The sequence below is a fragment of the Cornus florida genome, unplaced genomic scaffold (genome assembly GCF_030987335.1).
Source record: "Cornus florida cultivar Cherokee Brave unplaced genomic scaffold, ASM3098733v1 CherokeeBrave_3.0.0_Hap2_Chr09, whole genome shotgun sequence".
NCBI lineage: Eukaryota > Viridiplantae > Streptophyta > Magnoliopsida > Cornales > Cornaceae > Cornus > Cornus florida.
Genome location: NW_026775579.1, coordinates 36,485,077 through 36,500,262, shown reverse-complemented (window position 1 = coordinate 36,500,262; position 15,186 = coordinate 36,485,077). Strand labels below are relative to the sequence as shown.

The window sequence follows — 15,186 nt, the reverse complement described above, 5'->3', positions numbered from 1 at the left end:
AAACAATACATCAATAAATCTGGAAAAAAGCATAATAAAAATCAGATATAAAGAATCATATTATGCAACCAACACAAGATTAAAAACATATAATCTCCATTTAACTTGCCAAAATAGTTCAAAGCAATTAAATCCTCCATTATCAATATGCAAATTTAATTAAAATTTCATACCGATTAATCTTTAGTATAACAACATCAGAAACAATCCATGATTATATTATACTACAAATATATGATTAGGATCATATAACGTTTATTTTAAATTGCTAAAACAAAACTAACCAAATAAACCATCCTTTAACAATATGCAAATTTACTTAAAATGTCATATTGTTTATGCTTCTTGGGATTTAAATATGTCAAATAATAATATTTAAACCCCCATCATCATCCAAACCATCACTGGAAACCTAAAACCCCAAAATAGTAGCCAAATTACACATCTCGTTGAAGTCCCAGCCATGGAGCATGCTCCCATCTGAAAGGAGCAGGCTCTATCCAAAAGGAGCAGGCTCTGCCCACAGTGGAGCCGCCTCCATTCCTGCTACTCTCCGTTTTCTTCATCTCCGGCATCCTTTGATCATTCTGATCATCTTCCTTAGGGTTCCTAACCTTCTGTTCCAAGCCCCAGATGATCCCAATAAATTTATAAAGTCTATACACATCTTAAACACGAATTAAAACAAGGTTTCATACAAGAATTTTCAAGATCAAGTAAGAACACCTTAAATATATAAACTCAGTTTTAATTCTAATTAAGCATGCATAAAAGATCAATTTATTATCTGATTATTCCTATAATTAATCTCGGCATGCATATAACACGAATCCAAGGGAAAGAGTAAGAGAAAAACTTGCCACTAGGTTTCAAAATAAAACCTTAATCTCTTCTTCCTAGCTTTTTCAGTGATCCTTGGCCACCGTCGAAGCCTCCTACTATTTTGGTTCCAACCCTCGAACAGCCCTTAATCTTTCTCCTTGGTCTGGCCTTAAGTCCTTGGCCGAAACCCTAGTTTCTTCTCTCTCAAAAACTCTATGTTTTCTCTCAAACCTTCTTTGCCTCCAATAGTACATGAATAGGGTTCTAAACCCTTGGTAGACATATCTCCTATGTATATATAAGCTAAATTCCAAACCTAATCCTATATAAAAACCAATTCCTCTAATAAAAGGAAAATAAAAGAAAAAGAGAATATAATAAATAATACATATATATAGGCATAGTCAGAGACTAACGTGATTTAAAGATACATATAATATATATATATATATATATATATATATATATATATATATATATAACTATCTTAATATTACTATTATTATTATTATTAAAAATAAATAAATAATAATAGTGTTAATAACTATCCCTATATATACATATATACCCATATATATATGTACACCATCCATGGGTAAATATCCATGTGACCTATTTACTTGGTCCATTACTACTATTCAAATCCGTTCCTTTTAAAAATATAAAATAACATTTAAATTAATAAATAACTACTCATCACCAAACAACACTTAAACAAATAAATACAACCAAATAAGAACATCAATAAAGTAAACACACCAGATAACAATTTAATTCAAATAATCCATTTAAGCGCATACAATTTAAATTAAACAACTAAATCAATTAAACATATAACAAATAGCCAAATAATCAATTAATCAAATAAAAATGTAATTAAAATAATTAAATAAATATCGAGACTATCATTTTAAAATTAAAGGTATTACAAGAATGGTCTCATAAAATTTATACCCCATACATCAAAAATTTCAACTACAAAGATCGAAGTTAAGGGCATCATGTCTCTTTGACATTGATCCTAACTTTTGGCACCGGACACACACCTTGTAAAACTTATAGGCATCTCGGTGGATAGTGGGCCAAAAGAGCCCACTTTGAAGAACCTTCAAAGCGATCTTTTTTCCACTAAAATACCCCCACAAGTAAGTGTGCAACAAAACACAAGGACGCTCGGAACATTACTTTCCGGCACACATCTCCTTATGATTTGATTTAGGCAATAATGAAACAAAATGGGATCTTCCCAATAATATTTTCGGATGTTAGCAAAGAATCGGTCATTTTCTTGTTTTGACCAATTAATTGGAATTTTGCCAATTACAAGATAGTTAACAATGTCGGCGAACCAAGGTTACGTCCCATTGAGATTTGAAAGAGTTGTTCATCCAAAAATAATTCATGAATTTGAAGATTTAGAAAAGATTCAACCATTAATCTAGAAAGGTGGTCGGCAACGACATTGTCAGAGCCTTTTTTGTCCTTGATTTCAAAGTCAAATTCTTGAAGAAGTAAGATCCATCTTATCAAGCGAGGCTTGGTTTCCTTTTTCATTAAAATATGCCTAAGAACGGCATGATTGGAAAACATAATGACTTTGGATCCTAAGAGATATGACCAAAATTTCTCAAAGGCATATACTACGGCAAATAATTCTTTCTTGGTGGTAGAATAGTTCAATTGTGCACCCAAGAAAGTCTTACTTGCATAGTGTATAGCATATGGTAGCTCACCTTCCCTTTGTCCCAAGACAGCACCCATCAAGAAGTCGAAAGCATCACACATAATCTCAAATGGTAAAGACCAATTTGGAGGTTGCATAATGGGAGCAGATGATAGAAGAGTGTGAAGTTGATGAAAAGCATTTAGACATGCTTCATTAAAGACAAATGGTGCCTCATTGGCAAGAAGACTGCACAAAGGTCCAGCAATTTTGCTAAAGTCTTTGATAAATCGGCGATAAAAACCGGTATGGCCTAGAAAGGAGCGGATTTCTCTCACCGTTGTAAGTGGAGACAATTTAGAAATTAGCTCAACTTTTGCTTTGTCAACTTCTATTCCTCTTTTAGAAATAACGTGTCCAAGCACAATTCCTTCTTAAACCATGAAATGGCTCTTTTCCCAATTGAACATGAGATTAGTCTCACGACATCTTTAAAGCACTTTTAAGAGATTTTGGAGACACGAATCAAAAGAGGACCCAAAAACCAAAAATTCATTCATGAAGACTTCTAAATATTTCTCCACCATATTTGAAAAAATTGACATCATACACCTTTGGAAAGTGGCGCACAATCCAAAATGCATCCGTCGATAAGCAAATGTACCAAAGGGACATGTGAAGGTGGTTTTTTCTTGTTCCATTGGGTCTAAAGCCACTTGATTGTACCCCGAGTAGCCATCTAGGAAGCAATAATATTGTTGCCCGGCCAATCTTTCTAAGATTTGGTCAAAAAAGGGCAATGAAAAATAGTCCTTCCTAGTGGCTGAATTTAGCTTTCGATAATCTATGCATACACGCCACGAATTGGCAGAGCATTTCGATATAAGATCACCCTTAGCATTTTCAACAACAGTGATTCCCGACTTTTTGGGAACCATTTGAGTTGGACTAACCCACTTGGAATTAGAGATGGGATAAATGATTCCCGCATCTAGAAGTTTCACAACCTCCTTACAACTTCCTTTATATTTGAATTCAATCTCCTTTGAACGTCCCTGAATGGCCTTTCATCCTCTTCCATGTGTATACGATGCATATAAACGGAAGGGTCAATGCCTTTTAGGTTAGCCACACTCTATCCAATGGCTTCTTTGTTAGCTTTAAGCATTTCCAAAAGATCATTCTCTTGGTTATCTTTAAGATTTGAAGCAATGATGACCGGAAGAGTCTCTTTTGGGCCTAAGAAGGCCTATTTGAGATTGCATGGAAGAGGTTTAAGCTTAAGAGTATGAGGAGAGATAAGAAAAGGAACTGGTGGAGTACTAGAGAGTGAAAGAAGAGGTTCTTTCTTACTTTTCCAAGGTGGGAAATCCAAAGTGGCCACAGAGTCCATCAATGCATTCACCTCACTTATGGATCCTTCCGTGTCAAAACCACAACTTTCAAACATTTCACAAAGGCATGCCTCAAGAGGGTCCTCAAAGAGAATAGAGGGAAGATTTTCCTCTATGATTTCGTCCAAGACATCCACTAGGAAACACTCACCTTCATCTATGGGATGTTGGCTTGCATTGAAAACATTAAGCTTAACCATCATGTTGCCAAAAGAGATGTCCATAATGTCGAATTGACAATTAATGGTAACATTGGCGGTGGCAAGGAATGGTCTTCCTAAGATGATTGGAATGTGATTGGTAGGATTAGGGACCGGCTTGGTGTCAAGTACCACAAAATCAACCGAAAAATAGAACTTATCAACCTTAATTAGGATGTCCTCAATAATTCCCTTATGTTTCTTTATTAATCTATTGGCTAATTGGAGTACAATCGATGTTGGCTTCAAGTCCCCTAATCCTAATTGTAAGTAGATGGAATATGGAATGAGATTAATACTTGCACCTAAATCAAGGAAAGCTCAACGAATGTGTTGGTTTCCAATTACACAAGAAATGGTCAGAGCATTCGGATCCTTGAACTTAGGATGAGTGTTATGAATAAGAATGGAGCTCACTTGTTCCGTTAGAAGCCTTTTTTTAAGGTCTTTTCCTTTGTTCTTCCTCTTTTGAGTGCACAAGTCCTTAAAGAACTTTGCATATGGTGGAATTTGCCTAATTGCATCTAGAAGAGGAAGATTGATTTTTGCTTGTTTAAACACTTCCATCATGTCATGAATTTTTTCTTCTTGTCTCTCAAATGGTGAAGTCTCTCTCAAAGCATGAGGAAATGGAGCATTTGGCTCATAAGGCTTCTCTAATTGTGGAGATGATGATGATGGAAGGTCCTTTTTAGAACCACTAGCATCCAAGGAAGTAAAAATAGGATTTAGAATGGGACGGAGGCAACCATTTGGTTGCGCCAGTTCACTATCCTCCCTAGGTGCCTCTACCTTATTGTCCACTTTCCTACCACTCCTCAAGGTAGTAATTGCTTAAACTTGCTCATTGTTGGAAAATCCTAATGAAGGACTTGTTTTCACCATAAATTGTCCCCTAGGATTAGTCTCGGTTTGACTAGGCAACTTACCTTTCTTTCTCACATTTAATGAATTAGCTAATTACCCGATTTTAGCTTCAAGCTTTGCAATTGATTGAGAGTGAGAAAGAAACAATTGATTATCTTTTTGAAGATTACCCAAGGCTTCCAAGACATTGTCCTCAAAAGCGGGACTCTTAGGAGGCGCTTGATTTAAATGAGAGTAGGATTGAGAATTTGATTCTTGAGGATGAGAGTATTGATTCACATTTTGAGGATAGAATGAAGGACGGTTACCTTGAGAATTCTGATTTTGAAGATGTGGGGGAACATACTTTGCTTGGTAACCTTGACTTTAAGGAGGATTTGCACCATCTCCTTGACTTTTCTATACAAAGTTTGGATGATTCTTCCACCCCAGATTGTAAGTATTTGAATAAGGAATGTTCTCTTGATGAATGAAAGCGACATTGGCTTGTTCTTGAGACTCACTTGGTATAAGTTGTCCAAGAGGACAATTTGAAGAATGGTGAGTGTAACTAGAACAAGTCAAGCACATTTCATTGGAATGATGGGAAGAAGATGATTGAAATGCCGGACCTTGATTCAAAAGGAATTTATCAAACCTTTGAGTAAGATTTTTTACCTCGATGGCAATTTCCATGGAAGTATTTACTTGACATAAGACTTTCTTCCCTCCCACACTTGCTAGGCGACCCCCCCTAGAAGATGAAGATCTATGTATTGAGTTTTCACTCATTCTTTCGAAAAGATGCCAAATTTCATCCTCATTTCTTTCGAGGTAGGTGCCTCCACATGAAGCATCAACAATGCCCTTATTGGCATCGGATAAACTTGCATAGAAACATTGAACTAATTGCCACTTAAGAATGTCATGATGTGGACATTTCTGTAGCAAGTCATTCAAACGTTCCCATGCTTCATGAAAAGGTTCTCCTTCTTCTTGTGCAAACTCACGAATGGAAGTTCTCATAGAATTGGTTCGACTTGTGGGGTAGTACTTCTTTAAGAACTCTTGTTGCAATTATGCTCAAGAGGTGATTGTATTCGGCCCCAAGTTGTTAAACCAATATTTAGCTTTATCCCGAAGAGTGGAAAGGAAAAACTTCATTTTAAGGACTTCTTCTAGCACATCCGTGATTTTCACAGTGGAGCAAACTTCCAAGAACTTATCTAAATGTTTATAAGGTTCTTCATTGCTCAACCCATAGAAAATGGGGTACATGTTAATGGTGGAAGCCTTAATCTCATAATGATAAGCACGGAAGCTTGGTAACAGAATGCAAGTAGGTGCATTATATTGATTTGGAGTGTAATGATCCCTAAGGACCATTGGAGGATTGAAAGGTGGGTATACCTCTTGACCTTGGAGAGGGTATGCCATTTGACCTTAAGGAGGGATTTGTACATATTGATGTTGTTGCTCACCAATTGGGGGAACAACATTTGGCCTTGGCATCCCTAAATGAGGTTGTTGCACAACATTATTGATTAGTCGTGGCATTCCCAAGGGTGGATGCACACCTTAAGGATCCACATTATGAATTTGTTGTGGGTGGTACACACCTTGGTGATCCACATGACCAAGATCTTCAATTGGATCTTCCATTAAAGGTGATGGATGATAAAAAAAAAAAAATGGGAAGAATAGAATGACTATCCCTAGTGCTACCTCTTAAACGTCAAAGGGAAGCTTCGGGATTTTGATTTAAAGGAACGAGAAGACGACTAAGTGATCTACGACCATGCATGCACTAAAATAAGTCAACACACCAACACTTCAATCAACAACAATTTCCAACTTCCACATACGATGTTCCCAAACTCCTCAATAATATCAATGCACTAAAAAAAATAATGGCCTCCACATGGGCCGATGCCATTTAGAGTTACATCAAATGGATGTGAATACAACTTTTATGAATGAAAGTTTAGAAGATGAAGTCTATATGATCAACCTGAAGGCTTCACATTAGAGGGTAAAAAATATATAGTCTATAAACTTAAGATGTCAATATATGTACTTAAACAAGCTTCTTGACAATGGTATATTAAGTTCAACGATACCATTATTTCTTTTGTTTTTAAGGAAAATACTATTGATCGGTGTATATACTATATGGTTAGTGGGAGTAAGTTTATATTTCTAATTCTATATATATTGATGATATTTTGTTTGCTAGTAGTGATCTTAGTTTATTATATGAAACTAAAAGTTATCTCTAAGAACTTTGAAATGAAAGATATGGATGAGGCATCCTACGTGATGGGAATAGAAATATTGCATGATAGATCATGTGAATTTTTAGGATTGTCTCAGAAAGCATATATTGAAAGAGTTCTAGAAAGATTTGGTATGGAACATTGTTCAACCAGTATTGTTCCATACTGAAAAGAGAATAAATTCAGCCTAATGCAATCCCAAAAAATGAGTTAGCTAGAAGGTAAAGAAACGAAAAATATTCCTTATGCATATAGTGTGGAGTTTGATGTATATAGAAATTGGTAAGGGATAAAAGATTATATGCTCACACTTATGAAAACTTTTTTATGAATCTGTGGATAATAATTAATTCACAATTAGTTATTTGTTCCTTTTGGCTGGAGGAATAATATTATGAAAAAGTGCAAAGTAATTACTTTGTCTATTATGAAATTTTAATTTATAGCATGCTTTAAGGATATAATTTATGGTCACAGAATTTATTTCAGGACTTGGAGTTATGGGTACCATTTTCAGATTACTGAAAAAATTTATACTGCAATTGTTGATCTTCTTGAATGAAAAATAATAGGTATTCTAAAGTTGAAATACTTTATCATTAAAGAAGATGTTTAGAAACAACGAGTGTTTATTGAACATATAAGCACACAACTTATGATTGCAATCCATTAACGAATGAACTACTACCCAAGACATTTATTGACCATGTTGAAAGAATGGGTCTTGAATATAGTCAATGGTGATTATTTTTTAATTGTGGATTGCTTAACGGTACTTATATATATTTTATATTTTGCGCTCATTAAATGTGTTTCTAATATTTCCTATTAATTAATGTACATGTACTTATTGCTTTAATAAATGGTAATAGGAATAGTCTTAGAAAAGACATTATTGTTAAATCATTATTGATACTTCTCATTTATAGACTCTATTGAATAAGTTACTAGTGTTGTGATACATGGAAGGGACTGTGTTATTTAGTGATATATAACCGCCATGACTCGCATTGGTAATTTATTTACCATGGTATTTATGATGACCAACTTAAGTACTCAATCTGATTTATGGTGCACACTAATGACTATTTTACTAAACCACTATATAAGTTATCATATGGGCCAAGTGGGAGAATGTAAGATTATTTATTAATTGTGTGGACCACAAAATTTAGACATGTGATATATTTCATTAATTAGTGGTTAAGTAAATAGATATTAGATTAATATTATATTATTTAGTCAACTTATTAATTACCTTTTTGGTAATTAATTATTGGGGAAGTGTTTTCCTATGTATTCCTTACTTTGATGGAAAGTGAAATTACAGTTACTAAAAGGAAAATTGGTCCTCTCTTTGCCTTTATAAAAGTGCATATATTCCATCAATTATGTACGCTAATGAAAACAACACGTATATTATTTATGTGTGCAAAAGACCAAGAGAGATAAATCGATTTCTACGCTTTGGCTATTGCAGTTTAGCATGTTGTTCGTTCCGCAAAAAAAACCTCGATGTTTGCCTTAATCTCTACGAGATTTACAATTACAGATCGAGGAAATTATATCTAACTATTTATTTATGCATTATAGATATGTGAAAATCATGAAGTTCTAAGATTTGGAATTCATGTTTATTTGTAATTAATGCTTAACACGAATTAATGAAAGTTTACACTAGGATGATGGAGAGAAGGATAGTGGAATTGGGTTTTGCAGTTCTTAGGGTTTGGATTGGCTTTACTGAGCATCGAATTGAGAATTTTATCGCACATGTTCTTTTGAAATTAGAATGAGGTCTTACTCTAAAGTATTTTTGATGAATTCAACAATTTTTACCAACATGGTATGAATTTTCCTCCCCAGAGAGGTTGAGTTCAATGGTAATTACGATTGGGCACTACCCTAGATGGTTTAAACTCAGTTAAGTGTTTGAGTTTTGGTAGAGGTTTAATATGGATCAGGATCCTCTAAGTCAAAACTCAAAAACTACCTAATATTGTAGGGAATTCCATTCTAAATCAAATTCAAATTACAAAGTTTCTAACTTTCCATCCACTTAGGACTAGGGATGGCAAAATCCCCATACCCGGCGGGTCTGCACCCCACCCCACCCCTGTTATGATGGGTTTAGGGACCCATTTATGTAAATGGGGAGGGGATGGGGATTGTATTTGAAACCCCGGCGGGGGACGGGGCGAGGCCGGGGGAGGGTAACCCCACCCCTCCCCGCCCCGTTTATAGTGCATTTTTACAAATTTGCCCATACATGTTATAAAATATTACTAAATTACATAACTATATATATAATATATTCACTTCTGAAACCCTAGATCCATTCCCTTGCAACAGAGTCGTCGAATGTTATTTGTTTTGATTGATCATGTTGAAAATTTCCAGACTATTCCAAAAAATGTTATATGTGGTTTTGCTATAAGTTTCATCGGGTTGAAATGATATATTTTAAATTGTTATAATTGTGCTGAAACTTTATTAAATTATTAGGTTGAAAAACATTATAATTGTGTTGATTTTGTTGAAGGTGAATTGAAATTTTAAAAAAGTTGTGCGGGACGGGGACGGGGGCTAATGTGGCGTGGCGGGGCGGGGTGGGGATGGGGGAGGGGGTTGAAATTTAAACGGGTATGGGGGCGGGGATGGAGGTAAAAAATTTGACCGAAAATGAGGATGGGGAATGAGATCCCCACCCCACCCCACCCCACCCCATTGTCATCCCTAGTTAGGCCTCTCTTTGTTTTTCCTTATATTTCTCCCCAACATATATTTAAACTAATGTAAGTATAGATTCATTGTCAGCCAAATTCTCAATCTACAACAATAGGCTACCGATAATCCATTGATCTCACACCCACAGTAACTGTGGGTGTAAACATAAATGTTAGGCCTAGTGAGTGTAATTTTTTAAAACACAAAGATACTGTGTGTAATTTAAGATTTTGTGAGGGTGTGAATGTAATATTTCCATACATACAGGTATGTGTAATAATTTCAAATAATGTAAAAAGAAAATGAAAAGGAAAAAATAGGAACTCCAATTCCAACAAACGCAAATTTCTTTACGTACCAATACATCCTAATTATGTCCTTCTGTCAACATTTTAGAGACTCAAATTCCACTTTTGCCAAGTGTTTTGCAATAAATAAATAAGAAAAATTTGGTAAATATTATGATTTTAAATTGGGACACCAGCTAAAATTTAAGTTCTGTTTGGTTTAAAAATTCAGTGATATGAGGGGAAAAAAAAAAAAGAGAAATAAAAGTAATAATTTATTAGCTACATTCAGTTGCATAGAAGTGAAGCTTTAAAATTAGAATGGATAGACTTAGAAAAAAATATTAATTTAATTTTCTGTACTTTGAACTAAATGGATTTACCCAAAAAAAAAAAAACTTATAAATAGACTTATAAGTAGACCTACATTCGGTTTCTTTTTAAATTTTCTTCTTTTTATTTTTTTATTTTTATATAATAGACTTATAAAAGACAGTTAGAAGTGGATTATCACCAGACTAACGCATATATATATATATATATATATATATATATATATATATATATATATATAATTAAAATCAGCACTTAAGTCTTTCAATTGGCTCAAGACTTTGACTTGCTTGAAACTTCAATTTCAAAGAAATGACTTGAAGTCTATGGTGGAATATAGAATATTGCCATTGTGTCTTGAATGTTCATAAATATTCTACGCCAATCATTTTTATCAAGTGTCGTTTGAGTTAGATGGAGTGTTACTGAAAAAAAAAAAAAAAAAAAAAAAAAAATATTCTTTGGTTTTTCTATTTTATTTATTTATTTACAAATAATTCATGTATATATGGGTGTGTGTGTTCTCATGAGAATTAATTTGAATTCTGACTATTTACTTTTTAACAATGAGATGATGTAAAAAATTGACTGTCGGCCAAGTTTTTAAATATAATATGTTTTATTTCAAAAGAGTATCAAACAAAAATGACCCAATCTTTTTTTTATTTTTTAATGTTATGTATAAATTTTAATTATATTATAATTCTTTCTCATTGTATCAAACAATTACAAATGTACAAAAAAGGAAGGTAGCTATAATAATTTAAAATACAGGAAGGAGAGGTGAGTGTAATAAACCCAGTTTGGAGGGAGGTAAGTTTAATCCATCCATTTCCAAAGATTTGATAATTCTAAAAAAAGTGTCGTTTGAGTTGGGTGGAGTGTTACTTTTGTAACTTCCCAATTTGCATATAAACCATATATAACAAATTCCCAGAATTTTTATACTCGATGAATTAACTTCTTAGACATTTGGATTCCTCTAGAACACTTCGAATTGGGATGATTTTTTTGTCTATAAGATACGTGTAGACATTGAAATTTTTTTTATTGTCTCGTTTGATCGGTTAAAAAGTTAAACATTATTGGTTAGTTAAATTTTATATACGCGAATCCCATTAATGAACACCTCTTAAAATCTTAGAGGTCCAAAAGTGTGATTACTTCAAATCTAAATTTAAATATAGATTAATTTTCACATAGAAAAAGACAATTCTCTCTTACTTATGAAAATTGACACATTATTGGTGGGTTTCAAAGTTAAACACTATACAATTTGTTTTATACAGACAAGACCACCTTACACATTAACGCATAGATGGATAAATTACTAAAGTTTTGCCGACTCTCTAATTGATTCAACACAAGTATTATTCTTTTTTAAACCTTTAGCACCGGCAAAGAATAATAAGTACATCATATAAGTATTGTTCTTCTTTTGAAAATCTTTAACCAAATATTCTAGATCAAGTTTTGCTAGTCCTCAATCGAAAATGTAATCTTGCTCTTGAAGATTTGAAAAAAATTCACCACAATCAGTTCAAGATCAAACTTGCGAGTCCCTTGTATCAAAAATCAAGGAGGTTGAATAAGAAGAAGATTTAAAAGATTCGACTAGAGAGAATTGTACCTTTTTCATTAAATTAATAAAATTATTATTTGTTTTGCATTTTCGTGTTTCTAGATTTTCATACCAAAATAAAATAAAAATAAAAAAATAATTGGACACAAAAATTTTCGCATCAAAAAATTTAGGAGCAAAAATAAGGAACAAATAACAATTTTATTAGTTAGGGTAAAGTGCCAAAAAAACTTACTGCTATATATATAATGCGCGAATACTTCCTTGAGTTCCAATTAACCTCCTACTTGTTAAAATTGTGCAAATTAAAATATTATGTCAATTTAGCAATTGAAATGTCCAAAATACCCACATAACAAAATAAAAGAAATAAAAAATAATGACGAAGCAAAATGTCCTCTCTCTCCTCTATTTCTCTCCCAATTTGCATTTTTTTGGTCGGTCTCTCTTTACCATTTTTTCCGGCGTCCATTTTTCTATTCGACTTCCTTATTTGCCAATCTCTCTTATTTTTAGCAACTTCCATATATTCATTCATCTTGTCATATATATATATATATATATGGAAATTGCTAAAAATAAGAGAGATTGGCAAATATGGAAGTCGAATAGAAAAATGGACGCCGGAAAAAATGGTAAAGAGAGACCGACCAAAAAAATGCAAATTGGGAGAGAAATAGAGGAGAGAGAGGACATATATATATATATATATATATTCATGAATTCATGCATTTTGTGTACACTTCAAATTTTCAACTCAAACCAAAGATTGTCGTCGTCAAGAAACATGGAAACTACCCGTTACACCGTCCATCCCACAATCACCATTGAAGGACCCTTAGAGCTTGGAACCACCCATTACACCTACAGTTCCCCAATCACCATTGAAGGACACTTTATGTTCGGCTTTATTCCTATGGATTATTAATCAAACCCAATGCTAAATTCAATATAAAAAAAATTGTTCACACATCAACACATATACACACAGACATAGAGAGAGGATAAACAAAAATGACCATCAGACCCAACTTGTACCCTCTCGTCCTCTTCCATATCTTCACCAATTAAATCTCTCTCTAACACAATTAATTTTGTGGTGTTGGTTTCGTTATAAATATATATATATATAATCTTGAAATCATTGCTTTTCAAATAATTTGCTTTTGAAATTACCGGAACACATAATTTTTGGTCAACGTAGTGATTTTTCGGTGAGAATTGGTTGTTGCCGGAGCCGGCATAGACACCAATGAAGAAGTCCGGTGCCGCCACTGGTGTGGTGTGATCCTCTGTTGTAGAGAGAAAAATAGAGTGGAGAGAGAGATACAGTTTAGAGAGAGAGAGTCTGAATGAGAGAAAGGATAGAGATTTTTTTTCCCTTACATTAGCACTGAGAATTTTGGAATTTTTATATAAAAAAAAAAAACTGGTCAAAATTTATGATAATGGAACAATTTGTTTGAAAGATTGATAATACAACGATTTTATATACACTTAATTTTAAGTGGGGATTGTTTTTGCACATTTTTTGTATGGTAATTGCACTTTACCTTTTAGCAAAAGAGGTACAATTTTTTTTTATAATTGTGGAATCCACAAAGGCAGGTCCAAAGGACCCACTCATAGAAGATAAATTACGGGACATTGGCGAGACCCGAACACTAGTCCCCGGGTAAGTCACAAATAATTCAGAAAGAGTGTTATCTTCAATGCGTCTTTCAAGTGTCGAACTTCGTATCATCTATTTCCGTCTCAAATCCACTAAATCAACCCGTGCAAGTCAAAAGAGGTACAATTTTTTGTGATCAATTCTTCTGCGTCCCTTAGTTCAATGTCTTTGAAATGTTCTGAGCTTCAAAAGCTTGATCTTGAAACAGTGGTATAGAATTTTCTTCCAATCCTCAAAATTGAATTAAGAACTAAGTGAATTTTCGATTAAGGGCCTATGATGGTAGAAACACAAGATTGATTTTGAAATAGTTAGTTATTATTATTTTTTAAAATTGTAAGTCCAAAACCCATTTCCTAAAACCCATACTATCCATATTTATAAGAATTCTGATATCAATTTCTTTGAAATTCCAGCAGCCCACCAACAAAACATAGCTAAATTCGACCTCAAACCAATCATTATAGCTATTCATAAACTAGACTCTGCTTCCACATCTTTACACTATAATTAGCTATTCATAACCTAGACTTACCTGTAAATTAATCAAAGACATCATCTTTGAGACTTCCAAGTGTTGTCCTCAAATCAACAAAGCATTTGTCACAGTGTTGGATACTAGGACTGGTTATTAGTACACACCAAGAAAAATTTTATATAACAGAATTAAAAATTTTAAATCATAAATAGCACAACTATGAAGTAAAATCATTAAAAATAATATGACTACTACATGATTAAAGGTATAAAAGAGTTCTTATTTAATACAAATTCTTTTATCATTAAATGCCTTTTTTTTTATTTTAACAAACTCCTTTTATCATTAAATGCCTTTTTTTATTTTAACAAACTCCTTTTATCATTAAATGCCCTTTTTTTTTTTTTTTTTTTTTAATTTTAACAAACTCTTCTTTTCATTAGACAATATGTATTCATTCTATTTCATTTCAACAAACACTACGAATAAATAAATAATTTTTTAATATTTTTTTGTTATTTTATTTTATGCAAAAGCAAAAAAAAATAATTTCATTTAATAGAATTTAAATTTTAAACCTTAAAGAGCATAACTATGGTTTAAAATCATTTAAAATAATATGACTATCACTGAATTAAAGTTATATTATATAGTACACTATCAAATTAATTGATTTGGGCCCATTTGAGTACTCATGTTTACTCCAAATAACGAGTACAGCATTATGTAAATCTAGAAAAATAAGCCTTTCAAATAAAATCTATATGCAGTGTACCAAGTCAAAACACAATTTTATATCACAAATAAAAGAGGGACATGAGAGAAAATAATTAGAAGTTTCCACATGTAATTTACCTGCATATACGCCTAGTATAATTAAAGATGTATTTAGATCAAATCTTATAT

At 33.0% G+C, this 15,186-nt stretch overlaps 1 pseudogene; it reads left to right on the top strand.

Moving 5' to 3' along the window:
* Nucleotides 1-5,847: 5,847 nt before the first annotated feature.
* On the top strand, nt 5,848-5,945 carry LOC132275552 (small nucleolar RNA R71; annotated as a pseudogene).
* Nucleotides 5,946-15,186: the final 9,241 nt, after the last annotated feature.